Genomic DNA, 24,573 nt, shown 5'->3' on the forward strand with positions numbered 1-24,573 from the left:
TAATGGCGATATCTCGAAAAGGCGTCCACCTATAGACCTAATGCCCACTCCCTCTTAAAATGCTCAGTAACACCTTTCCTTTGATACATATATCGTAAAAACATTCTAGAGTCACCCCTGGCCCACCCTAATGGCGATATCTCGAAAAGGCGTCCACCTATAGACCTAGTGCCCACTCCCTCTTAAAATGCTCAGTAACACCTTTCGTTTGATACCCATATCGTAAAAACATTGTAGAGTCAACCCTGGCCCACCCTAATGGCGATATCTCGAAAAGGCGTGCACCTATAGACCTAATGCCCACTGCCTCTTAAAATGCTCAATAACACCTTTCGTTTGATACCCATATCGTAAAAACATTCTAGAGTCAACCCTGGCCCACCCTAATGGCGATATCTCGAAAAGGCGTGCACCTATAGACCTAATGCCCACTCCCTCTTAAAATGCTCAGTAACACCTTTCGTTTGATACGCATATCGTAAAAACATTCTAGAGTCACCCCTGGCCCACCCTAATGGCGATATCTCGAAAAGGCGTCCACCTATAGACCGAATGTCCACTCCCTCTTAAAATGCTCAGTAACACCTTTCCTTTGATGCCCATATCGTACAAACATTCTAGAGTCACCCCTGGCCCACCCTAATGGCGATATCTCGAAAAGGCGTCCACCTATAGACCTAATGCCCACTCCCTCTTAAAATGCTCAGTAACATCTTTCGTTTGATACCCATATCGTACAAACATTCTAGATTCACCCCTGGCCCACCCTAATGGCGATATCTCGAAAAGGCGTCCACCTATAGACCTAGTGCCCACTCCCTCTTAAAATGCTCAGTAACACCTTTCGTTTGATACCCATATCGTACAAACATTCTAGAGTCACCCCTGGCCCACCCTAATGGCGATATCTCGAAAAGGCGTCCACCTATAGACCTAGTGCCCACTCCCTCTTAAAATGCTCAGTAACACCTTTCGTTTGATACCCATATCGTACAAACATTCTAGAGTCACCCTTGGTCCACCTTTATGGCGATATCTCGAAAAGGCGTCCACCTATAGAACTAAGGATTGCTCCCTTTTAAAATACTCATTACCACCTTTCATTTGATACCCATATCGTACAAACACATTCCAGAGTCACCCCTGGCCCACCTTAATGGCGATATCTCGAAAAGGCGTCCACCTATGGACCTAATGCCCACTCCCTCTTAAAATGCTCAGTAACACCTTTCGTTTGATACCCATATCGTACAAACACATTCTAGAGTCACCCCTGGCCCAACCTAATGGCGACATTTCGAAAAGGCGTCCACCTATAGACCTAATGCCCACTCCCTCTTAAAACGCTCAGTAACACCTTTCATTTGATTCCCATATCGTACAACTAGAGACACCCCTGGTCCACCTTTATGGCGATATCTCGAAACGGCGTCCACCTAGGGAACTAAGGATCACTCCTTTTCAAAATACTCATTAACAGCTTTCATTTGATACCCATATCGTACAAACATATTCTAGAGTCACCCCTGGTCCACCTTTATGGGGATTTCTCGAAAAGGCGTTCACCTATAGAACTAAAGCCCATTCCCTTTTAAAATACTCATTATCACCTTTCATTTGATACCCATATCGTACAAACACATTCTAGAGTCAGCCCTGGTCCACCTTTATGGCGATATCCCTAAATGGCGTCCATCCATAGAACTATGGCCTACTCTCTCTTAAAATACTCTTTAATACCTTCCATTTGATACACATGTCATACAACCACATTCCAGGGTTACCCTAGGTTCATTTTCCTACATGGTGATTTTCCTTATTTTGTCTCCATAGCTCTCAACTGAGTATGTAATGTTCGGTTACACCCGAACTTAGCCTTCCTTACTTGTTTTTAATTTGGTTTCCGTTTACCGCTTACTGTTCACACGGTTTGCTTTGTATGTGTTGCGGCTTCAGCAATTTTGTCAGTTTGTTATGTCTGGAGTATTATGTGTCTGAATATTTGTTTTTTTTTTATATTATATAAATATGTGCCGTGGTAACATTTCTAGAGAAAGTATTTCTTCGTTTCTGTTTGATAGTGATATTGGTTGGAGTATCGCAGGTAGGGGTTTGTTTGTTGATTTTTCCGCAATGAAAAATTTCTCCCCGTTAATTTGGATTGTAGCGTTATTAAAGTGAATTACAAAGGTTCCGTTTAGAGTTGTAGAATCTTCGTTTATTAGTACATAGCCCCTGAAGTCGCTTAGGAATATAACTTCAGGTGACAGCTCCTCAAAGTCTGGAATGTGCTGACTGTTTGTGACGGTGCAGTTTGGCAAACGGCTCGTTAAAAGATTACTAATACAATAATCATTACTTAAATCTGCGTTATATTGTTTACAATTTCTTTTTATTCCATACATAGTTTTTTCGCAGCTAAGGATTGGATTGAAATTTATTTTGTTAATTTTATTGTCTTTCTTTACTGCTCTGATATCGATAGTTTGGCAAATTTGATTCTCTGTTGTTGGTAAACTTATAATATATATGATTGTCTTGCCATTGGTCGCTATTTTAATTTCGGAAAATTCTAGCGCTTCGTCTAAATTTACGAATGGGATATTATCCTTATCAAAGATTTTTTTAGCAATATCAATTTCTTCGGTCGACAAAATATATGAATTTACTATATTGGCCTTTGCCCAATGTATCGCGTAAGCTATGTTCACGACTTCCTCTTTCATAATTTCTAACTTGTATTTTAATTCTGAAAATGCCTCTATTTCTTTACTCTTGTCGTTTTGCATGTGCTTCATAATATGGTTTGTAATATTTGTGATTTCATTAACTTTTTCTACTGTAATTTTATTAATGAGGACTTGATTGTTGTTGTTTTCTAAAACGTTATTTACATTGTTCAGAACTATTTCATGGTCCTCATGGTCTGGACTTTCCGCAATCCATTTCCATGCACTGCCCAAAAAATTAAGTGACCTTTTTGATCTTTTTTCTATTCTTAGATTATTAATATGGGCCTTCACTTGGGATATTAGGACGGATATAAAAGGGTAATTCGGATTTCTGTAGAATTTTTCTGCTTTTGTCGTTGTTTCTATATGTTCCAGAATTTCTGTATATTTGTCGATGTTTATTTCGTGTGTTATCCTAAATTGTCCTGTCTGTAGTCTGGCAGTTCCTTTTTCTATTGTAATTAATTGGGAGTTCGAATAGTCTAATATCTGTACCTCTGCGAGGCATAGTGGTAAAAAGAATCTGAAAAAAGAAAATTTTATTGTAGTAGTTAATTCCGTATCCTACTTTTATGGACGATTTGTCCTCTCTCGGTCACTATTGTGCTGTTCCTGTCTTCTTTAACTATTTCCCTACTATTTAATTTGCTTAGTTTTGTTCCTAACCTCCTATTTTTTTTTTACAGATATGACTTGTCCTGGCAAGTAGGATTTGAGCGTTTGTTTACCTTTATTATGGAACTCAATATCCTTATTATACTCAGTTGAGCAGAGCTCACAGAGTATATTAACTTTGATTGGATAACGGTTGGTTGTACAGGTATAAAGGAATCGAAATAGATATAGACTTCCATATATCAAAATCATCAGCATCGAAAAAAAATTTGATTGAGCCATGTCCGTCCGTCCGTCCGTCTGCCCGTTAACACGATAACTTGAGTAAATTTTGAGGTATCTTTATGAAATTTGGTACGTAGATTCCTGGGCACTCATCTCAGATCGCAATTTAAAATGAACGATATCGGACTATAACCACGCCCACTTTTTCGATATCGAAAATTTCGAAAAACCGAAAAAATGCGATAATTCATTGCCAAAGGGAGATAAAGCGATGAAACTTGGTAGATGGGTTGACGTTATGACGCAGAATAGAAAATTAGTAAGATTTTGGACAATGGGCGTGGCACCGCCCACTTTTACAAGAAGGTAGTTTAAAAGTTTTGCAAGCTGTAATTTGGCAGTCGTTGAAGATATCATAATGAAATTTGGCAGGAGCGTTACTACTATTACTATATATGTGCTAAATAAAAATTAGCAAAATCGGATGAGGAACACGCCCACTTTTTAAAAAAAAATTTTTAAAAGTTAAATTTTAACAAAAAAATTTAAATTCTAGAGTCAACCCTGGCCCACCCTAATGGCGATATCTCGAAAAGGCGTGCACCTATAGACCTAATGCCCACTCCCTCTTAAAATGCTCAGTAACACCTTTCGTTTGATACGCATATCGTAAAAACATTCTAGAGTCACCCCTGGCCCACCCTAATGGCGATATCTCGAAAAGGCGTCCACCTATAGACCGAATGTCCACTCCCTCTTAAAATGCTCAGTAACACCTTTCCTTTGATGCCCATATCGTACAAACATTCTAGAGTCACCCCTGGCCCACCCTAATGGCGATATCTCGAAAAGGCGTCCACCTATAGACCTAATGCCCACTCCCTCTTAAAATGCTCAGTAACATCTTTCGTTTGATACCCATATCGTACAAACATTCTAGATTCACCCCTGGCCCACCCTAATGGCGATATCTCGAAAAGGCGTCCACCTATAGACCTAGTGCCCACTCCCTCTTAAAATGCTCAGTAACACCTTTCGTTTGATACCCATATCGTACAAACATTCTAGAGTCACCCCTGGCCCACCCTAATGGCGATATCTCGAAAAGGCGTCCACCTATAGACCTAGTGCCCACTCCCTCTTAAAATGCTCAGTAACACCTTTCGTTTGATACCCATATCGTACAAACATTCTAGAGTCACCCTTGGTCCACCTTTATGGCGATATCTCGAAAAGGCGTCCACCTATAGAACTAAGGATTGCTCCCTTTTAAAATACTCATTACCACCTTTCATTTGATACCCATATCGTACAAACACATTCCAGAGTCACCCCTGGCCCACCTTAATGGCGATATCTCGAAAAGGCGTCCACCTATGGACCTAATGCCCACTCCCTCTTAAAATGCTCAGTAACACCTTTCGTTTGATACCCATATCGTACAAACACATTCTAGAGTCACCCCTGGCCCAACCTAATGGCGACATTTCGAAAAGGCGTCCACCTATAGACCTAATGCCCACTCCCTCTTAAAACGCTCAGTAACACCTTTCATTTGATTCCCATATCGTACAACTAGAGACACCCCTGGTCCACCTTTATGGCGATATCTCGAAACGGCGTCCACCTAGGGAACTAAGGATCACTCCTTTTCAAAATACTCATTAACAGCTTTCATTTGATACCCATATCGTACAAACATATTCTAGAGTCACCCCTGGTCCACCTTTATGGGGATTTCTCGAAAAGGCGTTCACCTATAGAACTAAAGCCCATTCCCTTTTAAAATACTCATTATCACCTTTCATTTGATACCCATATCGTACAAACACATTCTAGAGTCAGCCCTGGTCCACCTTTATGGCGATATCCCTAAATGGCGTCCATCCATAGAACTATGGCCTACTCTCTCTTAAAATACTCTTTAATACCTTCCATTTGATACACATGTCATACAACCACATTCCAGGGTTACCCTAGGTTCATTTTCCTACATGGTGATTTTCCTTATTTTGTCTCCATAGCTCTCAACTGAGTATGTAATGTTCGGTTATACCCGAACTTAGCCTTCCTTACTTGTTTTTAATTTGGTTTCCGTTTACCGCTTACTGTTCACACGGTTTGCTTTGTATGTGTTGCGGCTTCAGCAATTTTGTCAGTTTGTTATGTCTGGAGTATTATGTGTCTGAATATTTGTTTTTTTTTTATATTATATAAATATGTGCCGTGGTAACATTTCTAGAGAAAGTATTTCTTCGTTTCTGTTTGATAGTGATATTGGTTGGAGTATCGCAGGTAGGGGTTTGTTTGTTGATTTTTCCGCAATGAAAAATTTCTCCCCGTTAATTTGGATTGTAGCGTTATTAAAGTGAATTACAAAGGTTCCGTTTAGAGTTGTAGAATCTTCGTTTATTAGTACATAGCCCCTGAAGTCGCTTAGGAATATAACTTCAGGTGACAGCTCCTCAAAGTCTGGAATGTGCTGACTGTTTGTGACGGTGCAGTTTGGCAAACGGCTCGTTAAAAGATTACTAATACAATAATCATTACTTAAATCTGCGTTATATTGTTTACAATTTCTTTTTATTCCATACATAGTTTTTTCGCAGCTAAGGATTGGATTGAAATTTATTTTGTTAATTTTATTGTCTTTCTTTACTGCTCTGATATCGATAGTTTGGCAAATTTGATTCTCTGTTGTTGGTAAACTTATAATATATATGATTGTCTTGCCATTGGTCGCTATTTTAATTTCGGAAAATTCTAGCGCTTCGTCTAAATTTACGAATGGGATATTATCCTTATCAAAGATTTTTTTAGCAATATCAATTTCTTCGGTCGACAAAATATATGAATTTACTATATTGGCCTTTGCCCAATGTATCGCGTAAGCTATGTTCACGACTTCCTCTTTCATAATTTCTAACTTGTATTTTAATTCTGAAAATGCCTCTATTTCTTTACTCTTGTCGTTTTGCATGTGCTTCATAATATGGTTTGTAATATTTGTGATTTCATTAACTTTTTCTACTGTAATTTTATTAATGAGGACTTGATTGTTGTTGTTTTCTAAAACGTTATTTACATTGTTCAGAACTATTTCATGGTCCTCATGGTCTGGACTTTCCGCAATCCATTTCCATGCACTGCCCAAAAAATTAAGTGACCTTTTTGATCTTTTTTCTATTCTTAGATTATTAATATGGGCCTTCACTTGGGATATTAGGACGGATATAAAAGGGTAATTCGGATTTCTGTAGAATTTTTCTGCTTTTGTCGTTGTTTCTATATGTTCCAGAATTTCTGTATATTTGTCGATGTTTATTTCGTGTGTTATCCTAAATTGTCCTGTCTGTAGTCTGGCAGTTCCTTTTTCTATTGTAATTAATTGGGAGTTCGAATAGTCTAATATCTGTACCTCTGCGAGGCATAGTGGTAAAAAGAATCTGAAAAAAGAAAATTTTATTGTAGTAGTTAATTCCGTATCCTACTTTTATGGACGATTTGTCCTCTCTCGGTCACTATTGTGCTGTTCCTGTCTTCTTTAACTATTTCCCTACTATTTAATTTGCTTAGTTTTGTTCCTAACCTCCTATTTTTTTTTTACAGATATGACTTGTCCTGGCAAGTAGGATTTGAGCGTTTGTTTACCTTTATTATGGAACTCAATATCCTTATTATACTCAGTTGAGCAGAGCTCACAGAGTATATTAACTTTGATTGGATAACGGTTGGTTGTACAGGTATAAAGGAATCGAAATAGATATAGACTTCCATATATCAAAATCATCAGCATCGAAAAAAAATTTGATTGAGCCATGTCCGTCCGTCCGTCCGTCTGCCCGTTAACACGATAACTTGAGTAAATTTTGAGGTATCTTTATGAAATTTGGTACGTAGATTCCTGGGCACTCATCTCAGATCGCAATTTAAAATGAACGATATCGGACTATAACCACGCCCACTTTTTCGATATCGAAAATTTCGAAAAACCGAAAAAATGCGATAATTCATTGCCAAAGGGAGATAAAGCGATGAAACTTGGTAGATGGGTTGACGTTATGACGCAGAATAGAAAATTAGTAAGATTTTGGACAATGGGCGTGGCACCGCCCACTTTTACAAGAAGGTAGTTTAAAAGTTTTGCAAGCTGTAATTTGGCAGTCGTTGAAGATATCATAATGAAATTTGGCAGGAGCGTTACTACTATTACTATATATGTGCTAAATAAAAATTAGCAAAATCGGATGAGGAACACGCCCACTTTTTAAAAAAAAATTTTTAAAAGTTAAATTTTAACAAAAAAATTTAATATCTTTACTGTATATAGGTAAATTAAGTCAAAATTCAACTCCAGTAATGATATAATGCAACAAAATACAAAAATAAAAGAAAATTTCAAAATGGGCGTGGCTCCGCCCATTTTCATTTAGTTTGTCTAGAATACTTTTAATGCCATAAGTCGAACAAAAATTTCCCAATCCTTCTTAAATCTGGTAGGGGCATAGATTCTATGACGATAACTGTTTTCTGTGAAAATGGGCGAAATCGGTGGAAGCCACGCCCAGTTTTTATACACAGTCCACCGTCTGTCCTTCCGCTCGGCCGTTAACACGATAACTTCAGCAAAAACCGATATATCTTTATTAAACTTAGTCCACGTACTTAACTGAACTCACTTTATCTTGGTATAAAAAATGGCCGAAATCCGACTATAACCACGCCCACTTTATCGATATCTAAAATTACGAAAAATGAAAAAAATGCCATAATTCTATACCAAATACGGCAAAAGGGGTGAAACATGGTAATTGGATTGGTTCATTGACGCAAAATATAACTTTAGAAAAAACTTTGTAAAATGGGTGTGACACCTACCATATTAAGTAGAAGAAAATGAAAAAGTTCTATAAAGGCGAAATCAACAGCCCTTGGAATCTTGGCAGGAATACTGTCCGTGGTATTGAATATATAAATAAATTAGCAGTACCCGACAGATGATTTTATGGATCACCCTGGTCCACATTTTGGTCGATATCGCGAAAACGCCTTCACATATACATCTAAGGGCCACTCGCTTTTAAAACCCTCATTAATACCTTTAATTTGATATCCATATCGTACAAACACATTCTAGAGTCACCCCTGGTCCACCCTAATGGCAATATCTCGAAAAGGCGTCCACCTATAGACCTAATGCCCACTCCCTCTTAAAATGCTCAGTAACACCTTTCGTTTGATAAACATATCGTACAAACATTCTAGAGTCACCCCTAGCCCACCCTAATGGCGATATCCCGAAAAGGCGTCCACCTATAGACCTAATGCCCACTCCCTCTTAAAATGCTCAGTAACACCTTTCGTTTGATACCCATATCGTACAAACACATTCTAGAGTCACCCCTGGCCCACCCTAATGGCGATATATCGAAAAGGCGTCCACCTATAGACCTAATGCCCACTCCCTCTTTAAATGCTCAGTAAAACCTTTCGTTTGATACCCATATCGTACAAACACATTCTTGAGTCACCCCTGGCCCACCCTAATGGCGATATCTCGAAAAGGCGTCCACCTATAGACCTAATGCCCACTCCCTCTTAAAATGCTCAGTAACACCTTTCATTTGATACCATTATCGTACAAACATTCTAGAGTCACCCTTGGTCCACCTTTATGGCGACATCTCGAAAAGGCGTCCACCTATAGAACTAAGGATTACTCCCTTTTGAAATACTCATTACCACCTTTCATTTGATACCCATATCGTACAAACACATTCTAGAGTCACCCCAGGCCCACCCTAATGGCGATATCTCGAAAAGGCGTCCACCTATAGACCTAATGCCCACTCTCTCTTAAAATGCTCAGTAACACCTTTCGTTTGATACACATATCGTACAAACATTCTTGAGTAACCCCTGGCCCACCCTAATGGCGATATCTCGAAAAGGCGCCCACCTATAGACCTAATGCCCACTCCCTCTTAAAATGCTCAGTAACACCTTTCGTTTGATACCCATATCGTACAAACACATTCTTGAGTCACCCCTGGCCCACCCTAATGGCGATATCTCGAAAAGGCGTCCACCTATAGACCTAATTCCCACTCCCTCTTAAAATGCTCAGTAACACCTTTCATTTGATACCATTATCGTACAAACATTCTAGAGTCACCCTTGGTCCACCTTTATGGCGACATCTCGAAAAGGCGTCCACCTATAGAACTAATGATTACTACCTTTTGAAATACTCATTACCACCTTTCATTTGATACCCATATCGTACAAACACATTCTAGAGTCACCCCTAGCCCACCCTAATGGCGATATTTCTAAAAGGCGTCCACCTATAGACCTAATTCCCACTCCCTCTTAAAATGCTCAGTAACACCTTTCGTTTGATACCCATATCGTACAAATATTCTAGAGTCACCCTTGGCCCACCCTAATGGCGATATCTCGAAAAGGCGTCCACCTATAAACCTAATGCCCACTCCCTCTTAAAATGCTCAGTAACACCTTTCATTTGATTCCCATATCGCACAAACACATCCTGGAGTCACCCCTGGTCCACCTTTATGGCGATATCTCGAAACGGCGTCCACCTATGGAACTAAGGATCACTCCCTTTTAAAATACTCATTACCACCTTTCATTTGATACCCATATCGTACAAACACATTCTAGAGTCACTCCTGACCCACCCTAATGGCGATATCTCGAAAAGGCGTCCACCTATAGACCTAATGCCCACTCCCTCTTAAAATGCTCAGTAACACCTTTCGTTTGATAAACATATCGTACAAACATTCTAGAGTCACCCCTGGCCCACCCTAATGGCGATATCCCGAAAAGGCGTCCACCTATAGACCTAATGCCCACTCCCTCTTAAAATGCTCAGTAACACCTTTCGTTTGATACCCATATCGTACAAACACATTCTAGAGTCACCCCTGGCCCACCCTAATGGCGATATATCGAAAAGGCGTCCACCTATAGACCTAATGCCCACTCCCTCTTTAAATGCTCAGTAAAACCTTTCGTTTGATACCCATATCGTACAAACACATTCTTGAGTCACCCCTGGCCCACCCTAATGGCGATATCTCGAAAAGGCGTCCACCTATAGACCTAATGCCCACTCCCTCTTAAAATGCTCAGTAACACCTTTCATTTGATACCATTATCGTACAAACATTCTAGAGTCACCCTTGGTCCACCTTTATGGCGACATCTCGAAAAGGCGTCCACCTATAGAACTAAGGATTACTCCCTTTTGAAATACTCATTACCACCTTTCATTTGATACCCATATCGTACAAACACATTCTAGAGTCACCCCAGGCCCACCCTAATGGCGATATCTCGAAAAGGCGTCCACCTATAGACCTAATGCCCACTCCCTCTTAAAATGCTCAGTAACACCTTTCGTTTGATACACATATCGTACAAACATTCTTGAATAACCCCTGGCCCACCCTAATGGCGATATCTCGAAAAGGCGCCCACCTATAGACCTAATGCCCACTCCCTCTTAAAATGCTCAGTAACACCTTTCGTTTGATACCCATATCGTACAAACACATTCTTGAGTCACCCCTGGCCCACCCTAATGGCGATATCTCGAAAAGGCGTCCACCTATAGACCTAATTCCCACTCCCTCTTAAAATGCTCAGTAACACCTTTCATTTGATACCATTATCGTACAAACATTCTAGAGTCACCCTTGGTCCACCTTTATGGCGACATCTCGAAAAGGCGTCCACCTATAGAACTAATGATTACTACCTTTTGAAATACTCATTACCACCTTTCATTTGATACCCATATCGTACAAACACATTCTAGAGTCACCCCTAGCCCACCCTAATGGCGATATTTCTAAAAGGCGTCCACCTATAGACCTAATTCCCACTCCCTCTTAAAATGCTCAGTAACACCTTTCGTTTGATACCCATATCGTACAAATATTCTAGAGTCACCCTTGGCCCACCCTAATGGCGATATCTCGAAAAGGCGTCCACCTATAAACCTAATGCCCACTCCCTCTTAAAATGCTCAGTAACACCTTTCATTTGATTCCCATATCGCACAAACACATCCTGGAGTCACCCCTGGTCCACCTTTATGGCGATATCTCGAAACGGCGTCCACCTATGGAACTAAGGATCACTCCCTTTTAAAATACTCATTACCACCTTTCATTTGATACCCATATCGTACAAACACATTCTAGAGTCACTCCTGACCCACCCTAATGGCGATATCTCGAAAAGGCGTCCACCTATAGACCTAATGCCCACTCCCTCTTAAAATGCTCAGTAACACCTTTCAGCCCTGGTCCACCTTTATGGCGATATCCCTAAATGGCGTCCATCCATAGAACTATGGCCTACTGTCTCTTAAAATACTCTTTAATACCTTCCATTTGATACACATGTCATACAACCACATCCCAGGGTTACCCTAGGTTCATTTTCCTACATGGTGATTTTCCTTATTTTGTCTCCATAGCTCTCAACTGAGTATGTAATGTTCGGTTACACCCGAACCTACACTTCCTTACTTGTTTTGTTTTTGTGTTAACTTTTGCAAATTCTCGTATCTAGTTTTTTCTATGTCTTCGGGCGTGAAGTTCATATTTCTTCCGAAGAATATGTCGACCGGTCTTTTCTGTGTAACTGAGTGAATGGTATGATTGTACTCGGATACTGCTCTTTCTAAAAGTTCCTCAAAGTTTCGATGTCCCCCATTATCTTTCACACAGCGCATTATCTCACTTAGGGTGGAGTGGAATCTTTCCACTTGGCCGTTAGCCTGGCTTTTATATGGGGGAGTAGTGTAAACTTCGATGCCTAATTCGTCTTTCATCATAAACTTCATTGAAATGGAATTTAACGATGGTTCATTATCGATTACTATTATCTTCGGGACGCCGAAGGAAAATATTATATCCCTTAAGGGTCTCCTTACATCCTCTATGGCCCTACTATTTAGCATTTTTGTTACTGCATATTTCGAGAACTTATCCAGTGCAGTCATAACTCTCTTCCCTTCGGTTAGAAAGATGTCTATATGGACTGTGTGTCCTGGGAAGGTTGGCAATGGGGTTGCTGCTATTTTTGGGTTGTTAGGGTGCCTTTCATACTTGCTTTCTTTACATACCGTGCAGTTTGTTATCAGACGCTTGATTTTGTTCATCATCCCGGGAAAATAACTCTTCTCTATGATCTGTATTTTATTTTCGGTCGCGTTCCTATGTGCTCTTAGATGTTCTTTCAAAATAATATTTTCCTGCTCTTGTTCGTTAGTTATGTCCTTCACCAACTTCTGGGTGTACTTGCATTTATAGTTGCTAAAGTGTTGTGGATAGACGTTTTGTATTATACCCATAGTCCTCTCGTCGGTGTGGATTCCGTTGATTACGGATGGGTTTAGGTATCTTTTGAAGCAATCTATAATCTTTTGCTCGTCGAAAAATGGTTCGTTAACTGTATGGCGGTGTACAGTTGGGAAGATTATTTTGAATTGGTAAGATGGCGTTTCTGAATGCTCGAGAAAAATTTGGTTTTTGAACACGTTAATCGGTACCTCCGCGCAGGATATTAGGTTGAGTCCTGAACTTTCATCACTATGGGTAGTGGGTGTAAGCGAATTTATTTGGGCGGGTATTCTTGATAGCGCGTCTGCGACTACATTCGATTTACGGGGCTTGTAGATAAGTTCATAGTTATGTTCTTCCAAGATGGCTTTCCATCTTTTCATCTTACTGTTCGTATTTTTGTGGCTCAGGGCATACGTAAGAGGTTGGTGGTCGGTCACTATCTTAATTTTCTTAGAGCCGTACAGATAACTGCGCAAATAATTAAGAGACCAGATTATGGCGAGCATCTCCTTTTCATTGACGGCATAGTTCTCTTCTGTCTTGCTCAAAGTTCTTGAAATATAGGTGATGGGCTTTCCATCTTGTGAAAGGACGGCTCCTATTGCAAAATGGGAGGCGTCAGTGGTTAATTCGAAATCTTTCTCAAAGTTCGGGTGAGCGAGGACAATATCCCTTGATATTAGTGAAGTTTTTAATTTGTTAAATGCATTTAAAGCTTCTTTGTCGAGTTTTATTTCGATCTTCCTAGACTGATTTTTTGAAACATTCCCGGCTTCTCCTCGAAGGAGTGCAGTTAAGCGTTTGGCTAATTTGGAGTAGTCCCTAATAAAGCGACGGTAGTAGCCTGACATACCTAGAAATGATCTTAGTTCCTTCAGGTTCTTTGGCACTGGGAACTGTGCTACGGCCTCTACCTTCTTGGGATTGGTTTTTATGCCATCGGGAGTGACGACGTATCCTAGGAATTCGACTTCCTGTTTTGCGAACTCGCATTTGTCTAGTTGTATCTTCATGTTCGCTTCTTCTAATGTTTTAAATACTAATTTAATATTCCTTAAGTGTTCCTCTTCGGTTTTACCGAATATTATAACGTCATCAATATAGACGTAGCATCTAATTCCGATTTGCTGGCGAAGTATGTCATCTAATGCCCTTTGGAACGTAGAAGGGGCATTTTTAAGCCCGAAAGGTAATCGGAGAAATTCGTATTTTCCGTTATTCACGGAAAATGCCGTTTTCTCTATATCAGATTTACGAAGGGGTATTTGATGGAAACCGCTCTTAAGATCTATAATGGTAAATATTTTATTGTTTCCGAGGTTGGCCAGGACCTCGTTAATTTCGGGTATTGGATATTTGTCTGGGATAGTTACGGCGTTAAGTAGTCGATGACCATTCGATATTTTATTTCGCCTGAACCGTCGGTTTTCTTATTGACTATCCAGACCGGGGAGTTGTAAGGAGATTTAGATCTCCTTATTATTCCATTAGCAAGAAGTTCTTCGACTTGACGTTCTATTTCTTCTTTCAGAGGCATTGGGTATGTGTACGGTTTGGAGTAGATCGGGGTGTCTGTCGTTGTTCTAATTTCGCCTTTGACCAGCGTAGTATACGTCAGTTTTTCGTCTGGGTCCGAAAATAAATTTGGGAATTTTGCTATTACGTCCTTGATTTTATCTTTTTGTTCTTCAGAAAGATGGGGAACCCTTATTACCGCGTTATTAACTTCTTCGGATATTCGCTGTTTTAGAGGTATGATTGTATTCGTAAATATGGTCATAATATTTTTATCGGTATGGATGGTGGCTTTTAATTGTTTTAATGTGTCATTACCGATAATCCCGTGAAATGATTTTAATGACGGAAGTATAAAGAATTTTATTTTTCCTACCTCTGGTCCTAGAATGTCTATGAATGTGTGGTGTGTAATTTCGATATCACCAGCTACCGACTTTATCTTAAAAGGGACTTCGTTTGGAATTGGGTTCCTAATTCTTGTAGATTGTATATAATTTTTGTTAGACCCGGTGTCTATCAAAAAGTCTAGTGCGTCTCCACTTCTAGATACGAATTCGTAATAAGGAAGTGAAGACGGGGTTAATCTAAAAAATGAATGGTGTCGAGGTTGTAGCATTCCTGTTCGCAATTCTCCATTCCATTTTGTCTCATTACATTATCATCTGATTTTGGAAATTGGTTCGACGTTCCATAGCTATTGGGGTTTGTGTTCCCCCCGTATATGTGGTCAGGATCTTCATATACTTGTTGCTCATTTGGATTCGCTGATCCCGTATCAACATGGAAGTTCCTTTGAATCTTATTGGGTTGATGCATATGTTGAGATGAGAGGGGACGCTTCTGTGCGAAATTATTATGATTGTTATTTGGCCTGTTTTGGTAATTTACCTGTCTTGAGTGGATAGAATGATCTACGTCCATAGGGACAGGTGGTTTAGGGGGTAAATTAGGCCTATTCATATTAGGATGGTTCGCTTGATTGTTATAACCGAATTGATTCATACGGAATCCTTGGTTGTTTTGAGGGTAATTGTAGTTATTAGGTGACGTAAATGGTTGTTGTTGACGATACGTTTGTGGTTGATATCTATTCGGTTGTCGATTAAATGTTTGCGTTCTTGGTATAAAATTAGTTCTAGGTGTCGTAGAGTATGTCAATTCGGGATAAAATGGTCTATTGTTATTATAGTTTGCGCTATGTCGAGGAGGTCGGGGTGGTGCGTAGTTGAATGTTTTGTTAATGCTATGTGCATGATTCATACGAAATGCCATATTGTCAAGTTTCTGGCACAGGTGTAATGCCTGTGGCAGTGTGGTTGGTTCGCGGATGCTAAGGAGACGACGAAGGTCTCCGTTAAGTCCGCGAACGAAGGTATCGAGGGCTTTACCTCTGTACGAATTTTTCATGGTTCTAATTGATTCCTCTCCTAAGTCTAGGCAGGATATCTTGTCTAGGATAAGGGACAGATGTTGGTAAACTTTTTGGTAAAACGTCGGGATGTCGTCGTTTCTTTGGGTCAGAGTTGTCATTTGGTACTCGAGAGTACCAATGTCTCTTTTATCTAAATAATGCATCATAAGGCATTTCCTAATTTGTGCCCAATCGAGCGGTGTGCTATACGATTCTAGCGCAGTGTCGGCTTCGCCGACAATTTTGTGCCTAACTGTATGGAGTATAGAAAAGTACTTTGGTGTATCCCTCAATCCTTCGTAAACCTTAAATATTCTGTCGACGCTTTTCCGCCAGGAGTTAAATTCTCCTGAGCGTCCTGAGAACTCGCGTAGGCATTTGACCATATCTGGTATTTTGTCTAATTCATTGATGTTATTTACGTTCACTGTCACGTTATGGTCGGGTTGATGAAAATCATTTATTGGTGGAGTTTTAATTCTCTCCATCACTTCTTAAACGATTGTCTCTACTAATGAGGAATTAGAGGTAGAGGGGGTTTCTTGTTGTGGGGGATTTCCATGCTGGGAAGACCCATATTCTAACCTGAGTTGATTCAGTTGATTAACCAATTCTTCCGCGGTATCCGGCATTTTTCTCAACAGAGCAATTAGATTTCCTTAAAATTTTTAGTTTTTATTAATTTTAATTAATTTTTACTAAACCGCTTTTGATCCGCTTTTTTTTCTAAAAAAATCTTTACCTTTCTAAAACTTGCGAGAATAGTTCTTTAAATTTCACTTTTTGTTTCCTTTTTTCTAACATTTCTTATTATTCTTCTTCTTAAATTTTTTATACGAATTTTTCTTTTCTTTCCTTTTGTAGTTTCCTTTTTTCTGAAAAAAATCTTTTCCTTTCAAAAATCTGCACAGTCAATTCTTGAAATTTCACTTATTATTGTTGCTTTTGTTTCTCTTTTTTTTTCTAAGATTTATTATTATTCTTCTTTATAAACTTTTTATCTGAATTTTTCCTTTTCACAGTTGTATCTTCGATAATAATTTTTTTTCCTCGCAATTTCTTTTACATAAAAACGATTTCACTTTTTGTTACTTTTTGCTTTCTTACATAGCTTAATCTTACATAAAAACATTGGTCCAGCGAAGGTCCTTGGGGTTGATGAGTGGTTCGAATTTATCCTGTTTCCTTTCCGGTACTGAGGGTTCTAGCCGCTACTTTTATCCAGGTCCTTGTAAAGTGTATACCGCATTTAGTTTACACTCGCGTAGCCGTACTTTTTGTTTTTCGGGCTAATACTACTTTCGCACGCTGGTCCCTGCTCGGGCGCCAGTTAAACTTTTACAAATTTGAAATTCTAAAAAAATATATTTTTTACACGGGAGACGTGCTCCTTTATTGAATGCAAACTTATATCTGACTTTACACAATAATAATTCTTACGATCTAACCTACGTTTGCCTTACCGCGATAAAAGTGAAAACTGCTGATCACGCGCTTCCCACAGGCAGGTGAGTTTGTTTATTATACTCAGTTGAGCAGAGCTCACAGAGTATATTAAGTTTGATTGGATAACGGTTGGTTGTACATATATAAAGGAATCGAGATAGATATAGACTTCCATATATCAAAATAATCAGGATCGAAAAAAAATTTGATTGAGCCATGTCCGTCCGTCCGTCCGTCCGTTAACACGATAACTTGAGTAAATTTTGAGGTATCTTGATGAAATTTGGTATGTGGGTTACTGAGCACTCATCTCAGATCGCTATTTAAAATGAAAGATATCGGACTATAACCACGCCCACTTTTTCGATATCGAAAATTTCGAAAAACCGAAAAAGTGCCATAATTCATTACAAAAGACCGATAAAGCGACGAAACTTGTTAGATGAGTTGAACTTATAACGCAAAATATAAAATTAGTAAAATTTTGGACAATGGGCGTGGCACCGCCCACTTTTTAAAGAAGGTAATTTAAAACTTTTGCAAGCTGTAATTTGGCAGTCGTTGAAGATATCATGATGAAATTTGGCAGGAACGTTACTCTTATTACTGTATGTACGCTTAATAAAAATTAGCGAAATCGGAGAAGGACCACGCCCACTTTTAAAAAAAAATTTTTTTAAAGTAAAATTTTAACAAAAAATTTAATATCTTTACAGTATATAAGTAAATTATGTCAAGATTCAACTCCAGTAATGATATGGTGCAACAAAATACAAAAATAAAAGAAAATTTAAAAATGGGCGTGGCTCCGCCCTTTTTCATTTAATTTGTCTAGGATACTTTTAATGCCATAAATCGAACAAAAATTAACCAATCCTTTTGAAATTTGGTAGGGGCATAGATTTTATGGCGTTAACTGTTTTCTGTGAAAATGGGCGAAATCGGTTGATGCCACGCCCAGTTTTTATACACAGTCGTCCGTCTGTCCTTCCGCATGGCCGTTAACACGATAACTTGAGCAAAAATCGATATATCTTTACTAAACTCAGTTCACGTACTTATCTGAACCCACTTTACCTTGGTATGAAAAATGAACGAAATCCGACTATGACCACGCCCACTTTTTCGATATCGAAAATTGCGAAAAATGAAAAAAATGCCATAATTCTATACCAAATACGAAAAAAGGGATGAAACATGGTAAGGTAATTGGATTGTTTTATTGACGCGAAATATAACTTTAGAAAAAACTTTATAAAATGGTTGTGACACCTACCATATTAAGTAGAAGAAAATGAAAAAGTTCTGCAGGGCGAAATAAAACACCCTTAAAATCTTGCCAGGTATTACATATATAAATAAATTAGCGGTATCCAACCGATAATGTTCTGGGTCACCCTAGTCCACATTTTGGTCGATATCTGGAAAACGCCTTCACATATACAACTACCACCACTCCCTTTTAAAACTCTCATTAATACCTTTAATTTGATACCCGTATCGTACAAACAAATTCTAGGGTCACCCCTGCTTCACCTTTATGGCGATATCTCGAAACGGCGTCCACCTATGGAACTAAGGAATACTCCCTTTTTAAAATACTCATTATCACCTTTCTTTTGATACCCATATTGTACAAACAAATTCTAGGGTCACCCCTGCTTCACCTTTATGGCGATATCTCGAAACGGCGTCCACCTATGGAACTAAGGAATACTCCCTTTTAAAATACTCATTATCACCTTTCTTTTGATGCCCATATTGTACAAACAAATTCTAGGGTCACCCCTGGTCCACCTTTATGGCGATATCTCGAAAATGCGACCACCTATACAACAACCACCACTCCCTTTTAAAACCCTCATTAATACCTTTAATTTGATACCCATATCGTACAAACACATTCTAGAGTCACCCCTGGTCCACCTTTGTGGCGATATTCCGAAAAGGTGTCCACCTATAGAACTAAGCCCCACACCCTTTTAAAATACTCATTAACACCTTTCTTTTGATACCCATATTGTACAAACAAATTCTAGGGTCACCCCTGGTCCACCTTTATGGCGATATCTCGAAACGGCGTCCACCTATGGAACTAAGGATTACTCCCTTTTAAAATATTCATTAACAGCTTTCTTTTGATACCCATATTGTACAAACAAATTCTAGGGTCACCCCTGGTCCACCTTTATGGCGATATCTCGAAACGGCGTCCACCTATGGAACTAAGGATTACTCCCTTTTAAAATACTCATTAATACCTTTAATTTGATATCCATATCGTACAAACGCATTCTAGAGTCACCCCTGGTCCACCTTTATGGCGATATTTCGAAAAGGCGACCACCTATACAACAACCACCACTCCCTTTTAAAATCCTCATTAATACCTTTAATTTGATATCCATATCGTACAAACACATTCTAGGGTCACCCCTGGTCCACTTTTATGACGATATTTCGAAACAGCATCCACCTATAGAACTAAGGCCCACTCCCTTTTAAAATACTCATTAACACCATTCGTTTGATGCCCATATTGTACAAACAAATTCTAGGGTCACCCCTGGTCCACCTTTATGGCGATATCTTGAAACGGCGTCCACCTATGGAACTAAGGATTACTCCCTTTTAAAATACTCATTAACACCTTTCATTTGATACCCATATCGTACAAACGCATTCTAGAGTCACCCCTGGTCCACCTTTATGACGATATCTCGAAACGGCGTCCACCTATAGAACTAAGGCCCACTCCCTTTTAAAATACTCATTAACACCTTTCGTTTGATGCCCATATTGTGCAAACGCATTCTAGAGTCACCCCTGGTCCATCGTTACGGCGATATCTCGAAAAGGCTTCCATCTATAGAACTTAGGTCCACGCCCTTTTAAAATACTCATTAATACCTTTCATTTGATACCCATATCGTACAAACGCATTCTAGAGTCAACCCTGATCCACCTTTATGGCTATATCCCTAAATGGCGTCCACCTATAGAACTATGGCGCACTCCCTCATAAAATACTCTTTAATGCCTTTCATTTGATACACATGTCATACAAACACATTCCAGGGTTTCCCTCGGTTCATTTTCCTACATGGTTATTTTCCCTTATGTTGTCACCATAGCTCTCAACTGAGTATGTAATGTTCGGTTACACCCGAACTTAACCTTCCTTACTTGTTTTTAATTTGGTTTCCGTTTACCGCTTACTGTTCACACGGTTTGCTTTGTATGTGTTGCGGCTTCAGCAATTTTGTCAGTTTGTTATGTCTGGAGTATTATGTGTCTGAATATTTGTTTTTTTTATATTATATAAATATGTGCCGTGGTAACATGTATACATAAAACCAGTGCGCATTTTATCAGAGTTCCCATAGTAAAATTTTATTATCAGGTATTTGTATGCAATATTTTACTTTTAGCAACTCTGCTCGATCGTCATCATGTTGTGATCACGGTCGTTAAAAAACGAGCAATGATTGGCTGATGGTGGTCCGCAAACGCATTGCAAAGGAGTATTGTTAGAGTACTCCAACATGAAGAAAATAGAACACGTAATCCAACAATTTTTGCAGGGTTTGTTTTCTTTTTTTATTCTGTGTGAATATCCCCAGTGTGCAAAAATAATTATCGTGTTTGACCATTGACTGGGGAGAGCAATGCTATGCAGTGATCGCGTCATCGAATCCACGAAGCTGAAGCTCCGGGCCAAAACGCCAGTGCACACGCCGTGGTCATTGCACCTTGCCACAAGCACTGCAGCTCTTTCGTCCTTGAATGTGCCTGTTGCACACTCAGTCAATGAAGATCATAACAATATATATGGGGTATTCCATCCCATTTCGACCAATTTTGAACCACACCCCTTTAGAATTGGCTGAAAGTTTTTCTTCTTTTTCTAGCTTACGAAACATGATTTTCAGAAGTTTTTCAAATTTTTTCATCCAACTCAAAAAAAGTTATGAATTTTTAAAAAAACACCGTTTTGGTTTTCAAAATGCTTTTTCAAAAATTTACCGTTCGGGATCTTTTTTTTTTAAATATGTTTTTAAATGTACTTTTCGGAAAAAATACAAAAAAAATTTTAAAGTTTTTTTTCAATTAAATAAAAAAAAAAAAATTCGGCCCACTCCGGGATTAGTGGGGATGATTTCAGAGTTGATTGAAGTTTTTTATGAGAAAAAAAGGGCGAAATTCGAAAAATCTCGAAAAGCTGAAAAATTATAAAAAAAAACTTTAAAAATTTTTTTGTATTTTTTCCGAAAAGTACATTTAAAAACATATTTAAAAAAAAAAGATCCCAAGCTGTCAATTTTTGAAGTTGCAGCATTTTGAAAACAAAAACGGTGTTTTTTTTTAAATTCATAACTTTTTTTGAGTTGGATGAAAAAATTTTAAAAACTTCTGAGAAACGTCTTTCGTAAGCTAGAAAAAGAAGAAAAACTTTCAGCCAATTCTAAAGGTGTCGGGTTCAAAATTGGTCGAAATGGGATGGAATACCCCATATATATTCTTGGAAAATATCCAACCATGTCGAAAAAAATAATGTATGCTAGGCAAACAAATGTGTCCATTTTTATAGGAAATATCCACGGAATCATAAGGAAATAAAAAGAAGTTTCAATCTAATGTACATGGACATATGTTAATAAATTTATTTGGGATATAACAACCTTTGGTTAGACAACTGATCATGATGATGAATGACAACTTAGAGGATCGCTCCAGTTGGAAGTGAAGCTATCAACCTCAGTAGTATTACTCATACATATTGTTTAGTCGTAAAACAATACGCACTTCCCCGCAAGTATTCGTCGCATACATCTATAGACACGATAATTTGTAGGTGGGTATGTATGTACCCTTATGCCTAGATAAGCGCTCACGATATACCGTTACATCCAGCAATGTACTTGTATGTACTAAATAATCAGTACATAGCCATAACGTTGTCCAAAATAGTGGATATATTTATTTTGGATATAACAAAATTGGCTATACTTAAGGATGAAACCATAAAGAATCGTTGCTAAATCAAAGCTTTTGGATGCCAACCTATGAATCCAACATTTTTTTACATATTGTCTGGGCAATTAGAAAAACCGCCGTTTTCGATCCTACATTATTTTATATAATGAGTGTAGTAAAATATGCACATGCGTGTCTACTTACCGGGGAATATGTTTAGATCATTCACCCTATACGATGCATGTATGTATATATTCGCCTCGATAAGCGCTTACGATTTACTATTGCATCTTGAAATGTACTTGTACGAAGAAATTATTCCGTGCATGCAACAAAGGAGAATTTTTCTTTCAACAAAGCGGAAAAATAATCAAAAATAATCAAAAAAAAAAAAAAACAAAAAAAATTAAAAAAATCAAAAAAGTCAAAAATAATAAAAAATAATAAAAAAAAACCAGTAAGGAAGGCTAAGTTCTGGTGTAACCGAACATTACATACTCAGTTGAGAGCTATGGAGACAAAATAAGGGAATCTCACCATGTAGGAAAATGAACCTAGGGTAACCCTGGAATGTGTTTGTATGACATGTGTATCAAATGCAAGGTATTAAAGAGTATTTTAAAAGGGAGTGGGCTTTAGATCTATAGGTGGACGCCTTGTCGATATATCGCCATAAAGGTGGACCAGGGGTGACTCTATAATGTGTTTGTACGATATGGGTATCAAATTAAAGGTATTAATGAGGGTTTTAAATGGGAGTGGTGGTAGTTGTATATGTGAAGGCGTTTTCGAGAGATCGTACCGCTAATTTATTTATATATGTAATACCACGAACAGTATTCCTGCCAAGATTCCAAGGGCTTTTGATTTCGCCCTGCAGAACTTTTTCATTTTCCTCTACTTAATATGGTAGGTGTCAGACCCATTTTACAAAGTTTTTTTCTAAAGTTATATTTTGCGCCAATAAACCAATCCAATTACCATGTCTCATCTCTTTTTTCATATTTGGTATAGAATAATGGCATTTGTTTCATTTTTCGTAATTTCAGCTGAGTATAAAAAATCAAAAGTAATCGGAAAAATCATAATTTTTTTTAAATTTTTTTCTAATGGTAATTAATTAGTAATTGCTTTTTTCGGAAAACAATTAAAATAATCATTGGCCATTACAAAAGGCATCTAATTAATTGATTACTAATGCGAATTCAAATTTAACAGGTCTGTTTGGAACATATAATACATGCAAGAATAGAAAGCGACCTATGAAAAAAACGCCGCTAGGTGACGCAAAGATCGAGATATTCAAAAAAATCGTATTTGTGGTCCAATTTTGTCTATATTTGGAACACCATAATACATACATGAATAGAAAGCGACCTATGATGTCCGATTTGGCTCATATTTGGAACAAATATTACATACAGTCCGGTAGAAGTGACATCAAAATATTTTGGAGTTGGAGGAGGGACAAGCATACGTGGCGCAGAGTAGAGTAACATCTTTGGAAGGATTATGTATTCAGGACTTGGATTGTAACAAATTGTCAGGAAAAAGTCCTTGTAATGAGTCACTAAATGAACTAAATAGAAGGAGAAATATTAGGCAATTAAATAAAGACTAAAAACTTGAAAATAAAATAATTTAAAAAAAATTTTAAGTTAAACGGTTTTATTGAAAACAATACTTACATGAAGTAATAATAATACTAAAAGCTAGAAAATAATTAGGTAGGTCCTAGGTACTAGCCATCACACTCCTCATCAATATAGGGCGTTGATCAGACAATTAAATAAAAGTGTTGGACGCGTCAAATTTCTATTGATAGTCATATATAAGACCAACTGAACCTTAATCAGGTTATGCTACGCCTCACACTTTTAGAAACTTCACGCGCCAAACACTTTTATTTAATTGTCTGATCAACGCCCTATATTGATGAGGAGTGTGATGACTAGTACCTAGGACCTACCTAATTATTTTCTAGCTTTTAGTATTATTATTACTTCATGTAAGTATTGTTCTCAATAAAACCGTTTAACTTAAAAGTTGTTTTTAAATTTTTTTTATTATTATTATACCTTTATATTAAGTCCCTTTCATGTTTGTCACCTCATTTCCATACGAATTTTTGACCCACGGAAAAGTCTTTTCGGTAAATTCCCGTTGAGCTAGACACTTGATACTTAGAACATAGTTCAGATCTGGGAGACATTACAATGCAAGTGAAAAAAATCAGCTACGTGGCGCACGGACGAGATAAACG

The 24,573-nt window shown here is 38.2% G+C and overlaps 1 protein-coding gene across 9 annotated transcripts in view; it reads right to left on the bottom strand.

Annotated features, from left to right (window-relative positions):
- The window catches only part of LOC137250494 (uncharacterized), a 119,379-nt gene that overhangs the window by 81,051 nt on the left and 13,755 nt on the right, over positions 1–24,573 (bottom strand). The window contains exon 2 of one of the 9 annotated variants that reach the window (XM_067783424.1): positions 22,515–22,657. The exons of the other annotated variants lie outside the window; for them this stretch is intronic. The gene's annotated coding sequence lies outside the window, so the exon portion shown is untranslated. The remainder of the gene's footprint in view (positions 1–22,514; positions 22,658–24,573) is intronic. 9 annotated transcript variants of the gene reach the window in all.

This window comes from Eurosta solidaginis, chromosome 1, assembly GCF_040869045.1.
Source record: "Eurosta solidaginis isolate ZX-2024a chromosome 1, ASM4086904v1, whole genome shotgun sequence".
NCBI lineage: Eukaryota > Metazoa > Arthropoda > Insecta > Diptera > Tephritidae > Eurosta > Eurosta solidaginis.